The 13,734-nt window shown below is 40.8% G+C and overlaps 1 pseudogene; it reads left to right on the forward strand.

Moving 5' to 3' along the window:
- Window positions 1–2,979: 2,979 nt before the first annotated feature.
- On the forward strand, window positions 2,980–11,731 carry LOC118842094 (annotated as a pseudogene).
- Window positions 11,732–13,734: the final 2,003 nt, after the last annotated feature.

The following is a 13,734-nucleotide window of genomic DNA, read 5'->3' on the forward strand; positions in this document are numbered from 1 at the left end:
CCATTTATTGGGTCATAGAACTGGAAGGGACCTCAGAAGCCATATAATAGAACTCTCTCATTTTACAGATGAAGAAACGGAAGCCCAAAGAGGCTGTGATTTGCCCAAGTACACATTGACCCTAATAATACAGCATAAATGCATTGGAGAGGGAGAGGGAGAGGGACAGGAAGAGAGAGAGAGAGAGAGAGAGAGAGAGAGAGAGAGAGAGAGAGTAGTTTCTTATAAACATAATCAGATCTTGATCGTCTGCAAATATATTACTCACTTTGTGGATTTCCCTATTTTATTTTGAATTGCAAACTTTCCCTTGCAACTGGTGGTCTTGTGACTTGAGACCCTTCCTAGATATGTATCCTTCATCAAGTCATCTATGCTCTGTTTTCCTGACTTTCATCACCTGTAAAATGGAAGTGATAATAGCACATAACTCTCAAGGTTGTTGTGAAGGGCAAATGAGCTATTTGTAAAAAACGCTAGCCACAGTACTAGGTATAATGTAGGCACTTATATAAGTGCTTATCTCCTGCCCTGTCCCACCCATACAGTGCTATTGAAAAAAATAGTGAACATGGAGTCATAGGCACTGAGTTTGATTCCAAGCTCTGCCTTTTATTATTTGTATGCCCTTGGGTAAGACTTTTTTTTTTAACCTCTCTGGGTCTCAGTAAATAAATAAATGAGTGAATAAATAAATAAATGTGGTCATCATGTTAAATAACATTGAGATTCCAATGAATCTGGCTGTTAGACTAGGCAGCCCTGACATTATGTAGACCATACATTCTTTTTTCCCCTACAAAGGAGAGGAAGAAAAGACGTAAGTTGATTTATGAAATAGGGAATTGTCTCTGAATAGATTTTCTGGTTTCTGACTACACCAAGTGCTGATCCAAAAAAATTTTGTTTCAAGCACTGCTTAGATCTCAAACATGCATTTCAGGAATATTGTCAAAAGACATCTTTAGCACTTTATTTAGATGCCATTGAAAGCATTGCATGAGCTCTGCTTTATTAACGGTGACCCTGAATATGGCCTGTCTCATCATCCTAATGAGGATAAGGAAGTGGTATTGCATATGGAAAAGAATAATTCCACAAGATGCGGGCCATGTGAGAAAAGACTTGTCCCATTGAATTTTGTGTTCAGATTGATACCAGATATATAGACAGAGAGAGAGGAATATAAAAATATAAAGATAAAGACACAGATCATACATAGACATACATACACATATATGTTTAACTGTATATATCCATATATGGATATATGGATATATATGTACATACCTCTTTGTGTATATGTGTTTACATATATTTTAATTTCTTCCAGCTTTTTTGTCATAAGCAATAAAAGTTTTTTTTAGTTAGTTGGGTTCTATTATTGTTATTATTATGACTACCATCAGATTGTGATAGATCTTGAATGTCAGACAAATGAATCTGAACTTTACTCGGTCAGCAATAGGGAGCCATCGAAGGTTTTTAGGCAAAGGAACAACAGACATAAGGAAACCTCCACTTAGAGGGAACTAGGATTGACAAGGTAAAGTGACAGAGCCTTTTTTTTGTCTCCCTCTAGAGTGTGAATACCTCCATAGGTACCACATTTGGGACTTTATAACATTTCCTTGCACATGACACTTCCACTCCCACGTCTTCACACTGACTGTCACCCCTTCCTGGAAGGCTCATCCTCTTAGAACTCAGTCTTCCTCCAAGCCTCATCTCATCTGTGTAAGTCAGTTTCATTTTTTATTTTTTGGAGGGGGAGAAGGCTGGACAATCAGGGTTAAGTGACTTGCCCAAGGTCACACAGCTAGTAAGTGAGTCAAGTGTCTGAGGCTGGATTTGAACACAGATCCTACTGACTCCAGGGCCGGGGCTCTACTCACTGCACCACCTAGCTGTCCCCAGTTTCATTTTCTAGAGACATACCTCTGAGGCTCCCTTACATCATCTCTGAAAGTACCTACCAATTGATTCCCTGTTGTCTCTGCCATTAGAGTGTAAGCTTCTTGAAGGGAGGAGCTGTTTTAGCTTTTCTTTCTCCCCAGATGCTTAGCTCAGTCTTTGGCACAAACTAAACATTTAAGCTTAAGTTTAAAGGGCAGCTGGGTGGTGCAGTGGGTAGAGAGCCTCTCCTAAAGTCCAGTAGACTCAAATCTGGCCTCAGACACTTACTAGCTGTGTGACCCTGAGTGAGTCACTTAACCCTGTCTGCCTCAGTTTGTTGTGTCTGACTCTTTGTAACCCCATTTTGGGTTTTCTTGGCAAAGATACTAGAGTGGTTTGCCATTTCCTTTTCCAGGGTTAAATGACTTGTCTAGGATCACACAGCTAGTAAATGTCTGAGGCTGCATTTAAACTCAGGTCTTCCTGACTCCAAGCAGTGCACTCTATTCACTGTGCAGTCTAGCTGCTCCTTTGCCTCAGTCTCCTCACCTGTAAAATGAGCCGGAAAGGAAATGGCAAACCACTCCAGTACCTTTGCCAAGAAAGCCCTAAATGGGGTGGGGGAGGCTGAAAAAACAAGTGAACAACAGAAGCACTTAAACAGATGCTTCTGGACTGGTGATTGATTGATTGGTCCATGGGTTGTGAAGCATCTCTTACCTGGAATAATCCATATTCCATTAGCACCTCCTGGAGAAACGTGAGTACAATCAGGGCTTTTGTCTGGCATGCATCTAAGTCACACCCTAAGGCTAGATCCTTAACAGGGAGCAGAGAAAACAGATCTGACCTACAAGAGTGGAGAGGGGCTACCCCACCCCCAAAACAGAGAATTGGGTTCCTGAATAGGAGGAAGAAATGGGGGAGGGGAAGATGAGGAAGCTGAGCCTGAGGGGAGGGGAATGGAAGGAGGAGGAGGAAGAAGGGAGTGAGCCAATTATCTATGAAGTTGCAGATAAAATAGACAGGAAGAGACCAGCCCTCAGCAGGAGAAAGGATAAGACCCCCAGGGACTTGGCCGATATGGGGGAAGCAGGCAGGAGCAGGTAAAGAGCATCTCCCTCCTCCCTCTTCAATTCTTCTCTGGGGATCATACAGACTGACACTGCAGGAGGCTTTCAGATAATGCAGTATGTGTGTGAGAGAGAGAGATTGAGAGGAGAGGATGTGACTGAAATCCTCTCTACCTTTGGCTACATGCATTCTAGCCTTATCTGGGTGAGTAAGCCCCTCATCTGAGAATAGGCAGGATCATCTGTATAAGCCCCTATTACCAGCTAGTGTGCCCAAACTCTAGTGTATAAGACCCCAGTGTCCCCTTCCCACTTCTGCCCATCGTCCCCAGCAACATAATAAATACAGTATGAACAAAGATTTCCTCTGACGCTTCTACTGCTCAATTAAAATTAAATTCTGTTTAACTCTACACCATTGTTGAAGACTAAATTGGAACCCACATCAGTGCTGGAGGCAAGAATACCAAGGTAAAGAAGTATGCGTTCCAGAAATATGATTGAAACTATGGTAAATGGAGGAATAAAAATCAAAGAACCTCAGACATCAAAGCATCTCCTTTCACCAAACCTGGAACGTGGTAAGCACTCAATAAACACTTATCAATGATGATAATTATGAACCTTTACCTGAAGCAGGAATCCCCTCCATAACATCCCTGACAAGTAGTCAGTCCATATTTGGCCATGTGATCGTCTTGGGATTTTGGTAGGAGCAGGGACCCACTCATTTACTATTCAGCCCTATGTCTGATACTAGCTGGGTGACCATAGACAAAATATTTAACCTCCCTTTGGTAAATGGGAATGAGAATAAAACCTACCTAGGATTGTTAATGTGGATCGAACAAGATTACACACGCAAAGCATGTTAGCGAAAACCTATATAAATGTCAGCTCTCACTATTATTCTATCATTGAATGGGCATTGCCTCAGACAAACTGAGACCTGAGAAAGACCTTAATTTAGAAAGGCCCATCCTGGGCCATCTCCAGACATTCCGCTTTTTGTCTTGCTACTGATTTCAATGACCCTGGAGGAAAGAGTGGGAACAGCTCTGCCTCACATCCAGATCATGGAAGTCAAGATATCACCCTGGTGGTGTCATCGTCCTCTTCAAGAACTATGGGCACATAACAGTGAAGTTATCCAGGGATAGGCAAATCACCTGGAAGGATGAGAAGAAGAGATTCCATTGAACTGAGTGGAATTCAATTCAATAAGCAATTTTTTTTGCCACCAAACAAATATTTATTAAATATCTATTTGAGCAGACTACAGGGGATGGTGGTAATACAAAGTTTAGATATGATACAATCCTTGACCTCAAATAGAAGAATAGAGAGATTCTAATAGAGAGCTAAGAGCCCAATATTGATAGTTATAACAATGCAAAAGTATACATATGTGATAAATGTGTTAGGAAGGTGAAAAATGAAGTACTGTGGTAGGTGTAAGGGAAAAGGTCATTACCAACTCGAGGATCAGAGATGGTTTCTGTATTAGATAGATAAAATTTATTTGTCACATTCGAATATTCAACATAACCAACATAGAAATCCCACCCACGGGGCAGCTAGGTGGCCCAGTGAGCAGAGCGCCGGCCCTTGAGTCAGGAGGACATGGGTTCAAATCCGACCTCAGACGCTTGACACATGTACTAGCTGTGTGACCTTGGGCAAGTCACTTAACCCCAATTGCCCTGCCTTCCCACTCAAAAAAAATCGCACCCAGGAATTTCTCACCCTAATTAGCCAGCACCACTATATCATCCAGGCTATACTCAGCTTATTGTCCCAGGATGACTCTAATAATGACCTTCCTACGAGTCACGAAAAGAAAAGTAACATTTGAAAGGACCAATAGATGTCACCATATCCTCTAGGAAAGATTGTAAGAACTTGGCTCTATAAAAGCCCAGTGAAGGCGCTCAGCCAGTGGTCAAGGGTCTTGACCTTGAATTTCAGACCAAGCTGGTGCTGCCTTCAGAGGTTAATAGACTGGACTCATAGGTGACTGCATAGAAATCCCAGCTGAGACTCATCCAAGAAAACAATGGCCCATATGTGAGAAGACCCAAGTTGCAACACCATAGGAATGGGATCCTTGTCATATTGCCATGTTTTTGGCTTATTTATTCTTTTTTTTCTTAATTCAACTTTATTTTATTTTTAATTCTAAATTCTTCCCTTCCCCACTCCTCCCCCACCTATTGAGAAGGCAAGAAATACAAAATCCATTATAAATATGAAGTCTTGCAAAGCAAATTTCTGCATTAGCCATGTTCTCTTCTCCCCTCCCTGCCAAAAGGCAAGAAAAATGAATATGCTCCAATCTGTACTCAGAGTCCATCAATTCTCTATGTGGACGTGAATGGCATTTTTTATTATGAGTCCTTTGGAACTGTGGTATTTCATTGTGTTGATCAGAGTTATTAAGTCTTTCAAAGTTGATTATCTTTATGATATTGCTGTTAAGTATAAATTGTTCTGGTTCCGCTCACTTCACTTTGCATCAGTTCATTTAAATCTTCCTAGGCTTTTCTGAAACTATTTCTTTCACTACTTCTTACAGCACAATAACATTCCGTCATATTCACATACCATAATTTCCTTGTTCAGCCATTCCCCAGTTGATGGGCATCCCCTCCTCAGTTTTCAATTCTTTGCCAGCACAAAAAAGCTACTATTCATATATGTGGATTTTTTTACTCTTTCTTTGATCTCTTTGGGGTATACACCTAGTAGTAGTATTGTTGAGTCAAAGGGTATGCACAATTTAATAGCTTTTTGGGCATAGTTCCAAATTGTCCTCCAGAATGGTTGTACCGGTTCACAGATCAACCAATAGTGCATTAAAGTGCTGGTTTTCCCATATCCCTTCCAGCCTTTTCTATCATCTTAGCCAAGTTGACGTACATGAGGCAGTACCTCAGAGTAATTTTAATTTGTATTTCCCTAGTTATTAGTGATTTAGAGCATTTTTATATGACCATTGATAGTTTAAATTTTTTTTCTCTGTAAGCTTCCTGTTCATATTCTTTGACCATTTATCAATTGGAGAATGGCTCTTATTCCTATAAATTTGACTCAGTTCCATACATATATATGTACACACATAGACACACACACACACATACACACACACACACACACACATATATATATACGTATATATTCACATATATTAGAAATGAGACATTTATTAGAAAGACTTGCTGAAAAAAAATTCCCCCACTCCCCTAGTTTTCTGCTTTTCTACTAATTTTAGCTGCATTGGGTTTTTTGGTGTAAAACTTTTTTAATGTAACATAATCAAAAGTATCCTTTGTGTCTCCTGTGAACCTCTCTGTCTCTTGATTGGCTGTGAACTCTTCTCCTATTCATAGATCTGACAGTTTCAACAAGCATGTATTAAAGGCCTCTTTATTAAGTGGAAAGCACACTGACTCTGGAGTAAAAGATTCTAGATTAAGATTCTGCCTCTGTATGTGTGGCCTTGGACAAAAAAATTTAACTTCCCTGGATCTCATTTTCCTAATTTATAAAGTGAGGAGATTAGACTCCATGGCCTCCAAAGTCCCACCCTGATCAGGATCTATTATCCTAAGTGCAGAATACATAATGATCATATTTGATTTTTAAAAATTACAGAGCCCTTGACAGTAATTATTCCTTTCAAGCCTTACAACAACCTGTGAAAGGGGCACTATGTGTCCAGGTAACTCTGTAGTATTATCTCCATTTTGCTGATGAAGAAATGCACAGTCGGAAGATTAAGTGTAACAGGGGCAAGTCCCTGGGGCCTGTGCTCTGCCTTCAGGGGGAAAGACCCACACTCTGGTCTCTTTCTAAAGGGTATGCCCAGCCAGAGGCTTCATCTTCTCTGCCACTGGTGGACTGTGTCAAAAATGATTGATGGCTGAAAGAGGCTCAGGAGACTTTAAAACAGGGATTCCCATACCCCCTAGGAATATACCACTCCAGGTTGGGAACCCCTGCTTTAAAAGGAGAAATCACTCCTGTCCACTCTTCCTCTCTTTGGAATGTGTCAGCTGGGGCTCAAGTAGCACCCCCTCCAACTTCCAGTGAATGGGCTAGTGTATCTCTTCCATATACTTCTTCCTTCCCTTTACTCCTCCCCCAGCATCAATGATAACTGATAACTGCACTTACATGGCAGTGAGCAGACATTCTTACCCAGATGAGCCTGAGCCTGGACCTCAAGTCCCTGGCTGTGTGGTTTTTTTGCCCTGAACACAGGAAACCACATAGCAGTCTCAAGATGGATAGTTCTAGTCTTGGGGGAATCCTCATGAGTGCAGAGGTAGGGCACTCCTGAGTCTGAGTGTTGGCTTTCCAGGAGAAAGCAATTTCTAACACACCTCAAGGGACACAAAAGAAATAAGAAAGACCAAGTCATGCGTTGGCTTGCCAGAAAATCCAGAGTTATTGTGAAGACAATGCAGATCAGAGAAGAAAATAAAGTGTCTGTTCAGTAGTTCCAAAAATCCCCAAGGAGTTTTTAACCTCCCATGAGAGAAGAGAAGTGATGGATTACTGTTTGATATGTTAAATATTTTGTCAGGGAATTGAAATGAGTCTTTTGTGTTAGCATTTCTCTTGGGGTGGAGGAAATAAATGGTTCTATATTTGATCTCTAATACTTTGTATGTTGAAACACTTTTTTATTTTATTTTTATGTTTTTCCATTTAATAGTATTTTATTTTTTCCAATTACATGTAAAGAGAGTTTTCAACATTCACTTTTATAAGATTTTGAGTTCCAAATTTTTTTCTCCCTCCATCCTCTTTCTCCTCCCTAAGCTGGCAAGCAATCTGATATAGGTTATACTTGTATAATCATATTAAATATATTTTTGCATTAGTCATGTTGTGAAAGAAGAATCAGAACAAAAGGGAAAAACCACAAGAAAGAAAACACAAAAAAGCAAAAATGATATCCTTTGATCTGCATTCAGACTCCATAGTTCTTTCTCTGGACATGGATAGCATTTTCCATCATGAGTGTTTTGGAATTGTGGTAGATCATTGTAGTGAGGAGAAGAACCAAGCCTGTCATAGTTGATCATTGCTCGGTGTTGCTGTTACTGTATTCAATGTTCTCCTGGTTCTGCTCACTTCACTCAGCATCAGTTCATGTAAATCTTTCCAGGTTTTTCTGAAATCTGCCTGCTCATCATTTCTTATAGCACAATAGTATTCCATTACTGAATCACTTTTTTAAAAGCAACTCTGTTGATAGATTTTGGGAAGACCCTAGACATGAACTAAGTTTTATTTACTGAGGTCTGCCTGGAATCACTATAGGCAAAGGAATAATAAGCCAGAGAGCAGGAGGGGAAAAACTTGATTCCTTCCCTTGAGGGTCAAGATCCCCCTGATGTGAACCTGGTCTGCTTGAGCCTAGGGCCAGAGCCCCTTGGTGGGAATGTTGGCACACCATTCTGGGCCCCGGTTCTTTACAGAAGAAAGGCAACAAAGATAATGATACAAGATTGTAATTTGTCATAGGTACAGTACCCCCTAAAGCCTGGACTAGCTGAGTTTGAGACAGAAAAAAAGAAATTGGAAACATATTTATGGGACATGTATTGATAAATGTGAGAAATGTCGTAAGCTGTAATGATAAGTTTTGTGAGTGGTTGAGATAAATTCCAAAGGACAGTTACAGGATGGGTTATTGAGGGAGGCAAGGATGTTTGAGGGAGGTGGCAGGGTGGGGTATGGGGGTATCTTCGAAGTCACTCTGCCTTTTCACAAGTCATTCTTTCCTTATTATCCTTCCTGAGATGGTGGTTGCATGGGCTGATCCAAAGGAGACAATTCTGTTTAGGTTTCTATAGGAGTTAGAGTGGAAAGGCTGTTACAAGCTGTCTAGTCCAAATTCCTCTCATTATGGATAAAGAAACAGGTCTCCATTTCTGTCTCAGTTAAGTCCTCATGCTTCTATATCCCCCATTCTTCCTCTCGCCACATGCTACTGGCTGTGGCTGGTGAGCATGGCAGGTGGAGTCATCCCCAGATGCTTTCTCCATCCATTTCTTAATTTGTTTTCGGTACACAAAGGATGTGAAAACTGTTGCTAAAACATTTGTTGATTTTCTCACTCTTCTTAGGCAAGTGATGAGAAAGAGAGAATTTATACTGCAAATCAGAATGTGCTCACTTGATTATACAATTGTCTGTGCAAACTTCCTTTCCAGTCTTCTTGGTGCTGTAGTTCTGATTTGAATTCCCATATAGGGGAATTGAGAACCCTCTATTTTTTAAGAGAAAAATGTACCTTGGATCCCAGTTATATGCGTTACTGTAAGAAATGTTTCCTACACAAAATTTTTAATAGGTCAGAACTTTAATCTCAAACTGAAACAGGAGGGAAAATTTTGATATTTTGATCAATCCAGGTTTGCTTTCCATGAAAATTTAATATCTGGATTTCTTCCCTCCCTCACTAATGATGACATTAACAAGTATTAATATGAATGCAACTCTGCTTTCAAAATATGAACTCCAGGGACTTAGCCTTAACAAAAGTAATTTTCCTGAGACCTGTGGTTAACTTCACCTTACACTTTTCTGTCCCGTACATGTACTGTGTATTTTATAAAATGTCATAAACTGTACAACACCATAATGTAAAAAAATGTAAAATTCTATTTCTAGATTTCAAATAAAAAAATCACTGCAATAATCATTAAACAAAAAGATACAGGAATAGCGAGGCAAAGACTATGACCCAGAGTCACAGACCTCATAAGCAGCAGAACTGGGATCTTACTGCAAATCCAGTGCTCTTTCTACTTTTGCCTTTTTGTTGTGCTGTTTTGGCAGTGGGATCCTAGATGGGGGCTTTTCTGCTTATTAGAACATATTTTCCCCTACCACCTTCTCAAACCCCAAAGAATGCAATGAGATAATATGATAATAATAAGCGATAATAGCCAGCATTTATATATCACTTTAAGGTTTTTCTTAGTGCTTTCTAATTATTACCTCATTTGATCCCTGTGAGGTAGGGGCTATTATTGTCCACATTTTACAGATGAGGAAACAGGCTGAGAAGTTGAGTCATTTTTTGCAGAATCACATTGCTTGTAAATATTTGAGGAAGAATTTCAGCTCCAGTTTTCTTGACTCCAGTTCCAGCATTCTATCCACTATAACACATTTTGTTCTACGTAACATATATTAAAATGGTTTTGAAAAGATAAAATATGACTATTTAAAAATTTAAATATAAAGGAATATGGAGTAAATAGTAATTATATAAATACATATTTCAATAATTCAGGGATTCATGATTTCATTACTATGGGTACCCTCTGCAGTGACAGAGATGGCCAGTCTTCTAACAATCCAAGAGTTACTATTGCCACAAAATTCAACACGCTGATAGCCAAACTGCTAATGAGACCCTCCGTACTTAATAAAGCTGACCCTTTGACACTAGGCTTTAATTAATCCTTGGTCCCTTCCTCCAAACTTTTTCAGCTTGGTCAAATCTGTCAGGGCTTGTGCTCTGCTGACACTTTGAGAATCCAGGATCACTCCCATACCACAATGATGTATCAGAATAGAATCTTGGTGGAGTTCTATATAACATATAACATTTTATATATGCCTGTCATCTCAGGAAGCTAGCTCAACATATCACCAAAGTCCACCCATTTCCCCCCACATACACACCTAGGGAGACCATTCACAGTGTAGAACTCTGCCCAGGACCCGGGAAGTAGGCTCCCCCTAAGGATGGATCTACTTCAGGGTCAAGCTATGGAGAACAGCTTCCTCTGGAGATTCTGTTTTGAATCTCCCAAGTGTTGATGGCCTCTGAGGGAATTATGTTCTTCTTCCCCTGCCTCCCACTCCCATAATATGGCAAAAGCTTTCTCTGGCCCCACCTTGGGCTTCCTGCCTAAAGGGTCACTCATAAAGGGAAGAGAAGATTCTCAGCTCTCTGGAGTGGCTAGGGTCCCACAGGTTTTCATTACTCCGGGAGATCTTTCTCTCCCGCTCAAAAGATGATGACCTTCTGGTGCTGAAAGCTGTCAGTGTGTCCTGTTTTCACTTCACATCTCTCCTGCTTTCCCATTGTCAGTCTGGGACAGCAGAGGTCTTGGTTACTATGCCCAGGCTAGACAGCCTCAAACTGCACACCTCCCAGTTGGAGTCAGCAGCAGTGTGTGGCCTTCTGAAGACTGAAGGCACACAACTCTGGGAGCTGTGACTGACATAGTAACCAAATGACTGCCATCATAGTCTTACTGTCCAGCGGCTGCTGCCCCCAGGTCCAGCTCCTGGAGATGGACACAGGGATAAAGTCCAACATTTAGTGCATTTAGCTACACATTAAGGCATGGCAGGTTGGCTGTCCCCAGCTCTAAGTACTACAGCTAACGGGAGGGCATGTGATAGCCTAGGGGCCTGGATTCCCAGAACTGAGGGCTACCTCTGCCTGGCTACCTCCAGCATCACCTCTATAAGCAATGAGGCCCCATGATGTCTGCTATACTGATATACTTGCTTTGGTTGTGGACTACCTTGCCCCAGTTGGCCTGTACACCTTTCCCTGCCTCGAACTACTAGGGCAGCTACATTTAGGCCTATATGGCTCAGTTATTGGGGTGGCCCTACCCAAGGAGGGAAGTCCCTTGTTTATGTGGAAACGGCATCAAAAGCTACAGGAGTTAGATCTGAATGACCAAAGAGGACTTCAAGCAGGACTTGGCAGTTTTTAAAAATACAGGCAGTGTTAGATACAGTGTAGATAGAACATAATCCCAGAGGGAAGGCAAGAACATATGTCTCCTTATATATTGTGGGTAACATGCTCTGTAAACCTTAAAAATATAAATAAATATGTTACTACTAAAAAAAAATACAGGCTGTGGATACAGCTCCATCCTTCACTCTCTTAGCCATCAGGGAATGCAAGTTATTGGGCAGTTATCAGGTCCATGATGTGTTATAAGGGCTGCCTGGCCCTTTGCTGTGTCAATCTGTCCTCATGCTAATATCTGTCTTTGGGTCTGAAGAGAAGGCAAAGACCCAGTGGTGGCTAGACCAGCTCATCACCATGCCCCAGGACCCTCTGCTATTTCCTCTGCCTCTGTATTCCTTTCTAGGGGTCTCAGCTTGAGGGCGTTTCCTATTTCCCCTCTTATTTTCATACATACTTATTTTCAAAATATTAAAGATTTTGTAAAACTAAAATGACTTTTTTTCTTTTAGTTCACTTTTATAAGATTTGTAAGCTCTAAATTCCCCCCCCTCCCCCATCCCCAGATGGCACGCAATCTGACATAGGCTATACATATAAAATTACTTTCTAAAAAATGACCCTTCCTAGCTCGAGAAGGCAGACATTTCAGGAAGCTGAGGGCAATGCTTATAACTCAGATAGGAGACAAGATATGTCGTATCTAGGGCAGTAGGGGACCGGCAGTCTTGGCTGTTCCTCAGCCCTCCCTGCCCTAAGTATTCAACTATCTTAAGAGTCTATCCTATTGGGGGCCATGCCTGCCACTGCCAAGCCTCACCATGGTTTAAAATTGACACAGTCCTCCTTATTAATTTCCTGTTCCTAGTCTCTAACTCTCAGCTCATTAGCTGAGCTGAGATTATGAATGACCCTTAAGCACATCCATCACATTTTCCTAGCTCACGTTGTCAGTTCTCTCTACTTCCCTAGGTCTTTAATAACATTCTTCAGATGTCAAAAGTTGAGGGCAGAGTGCCTTTTTTTTAAAAAAAAAAAACAATTAAATTTATTTCATTTTCAAGAAGATACTCATTCTTTCCCTTCTCCCTCTGGCACCATCACCACCCCCATTGAGAAAGGAAGGGGAAAAAAGACCCTGCTACAAACATATATGCTCAAGCAAAAACAAATTCCCACCCTAGCTGTGTCCAAAAAGATCTGCATTCTGGGTCCATTGCCTTTCTATCTGGAGATGGGTAGCCTGTTTCATCATGAGTCTTCTGGACAGATGGCCGGTCATTGTGTCGATCAGAATTCTTAAGTCAGATTTAGTTGTCTTTATAATATTTTCATTACTTCATACTTGTTCTCCTGATTCTGCTCACTTCACTCTGTATCAGTTCATACAAATCTTAATGTTTCTCTGAAACCATCTCCTTCATAATCTCTTTTAACACAACAGTATTCCATCTCATTCGTATATACCATGACTTGGTCAGTCCTTCCACAACTGATGGCCACTGAGGGAGGTGACTTTCCAAAATTCTGTCTTAAGTTTGTGCTATCTCAATTTGCATAATAGTGATGAACATTTACATGACTTCTAAAGGTTTACCATTACTACTATTAATAATACTCTTCCATTACTCCAGGGAATACGTTATTTTATCATTGTGTGTCTCCTTGTCAGTTTATGTTGTTTTTGTTCAGTCATTTTAGTTGTGACAGACTTTTCATGACCCCATTTGGAGTTTTCTTGGCAAAGATACTAGATGGTTTGCCATTTCTTTCTCTAGCTCATTTTACAGATGAGGAAACAGGCAAACAGGATGAAGTGACTTGCCCAGGGTCACGCAGCTAGTGAATGTCTGGGGTCAAATTTGAACTGAAGTCTTTCTGACTCCAGGCCTAGAGCTCTATCCACTGTGCCACCTAGCTACCTATTCTCCAAAGCTGCTAATTATCTGTTCATATTCAAATCTGATGGTCTTTTCGCCTCCTTAATCTTTCTCATCCTATCTACTGCATTTGCCATGGTTG

This window comes from Trichosurus vulpecula, chromosome 3 (genome assembly GCF_011100635.1).
Source record: "Trichosurus vulpecula isolate mTriVul1 chromosome 3, mTriVul1.pri, whole genome shotgun sequence".
Taxonomy (NCBI): domain Eukaryota; kingdom Metazoa; phylum Chordata; class Mammalia; order Diprotodontia; family Phalangeridae; genus Trichosurus; species Trichosurus vulpecula.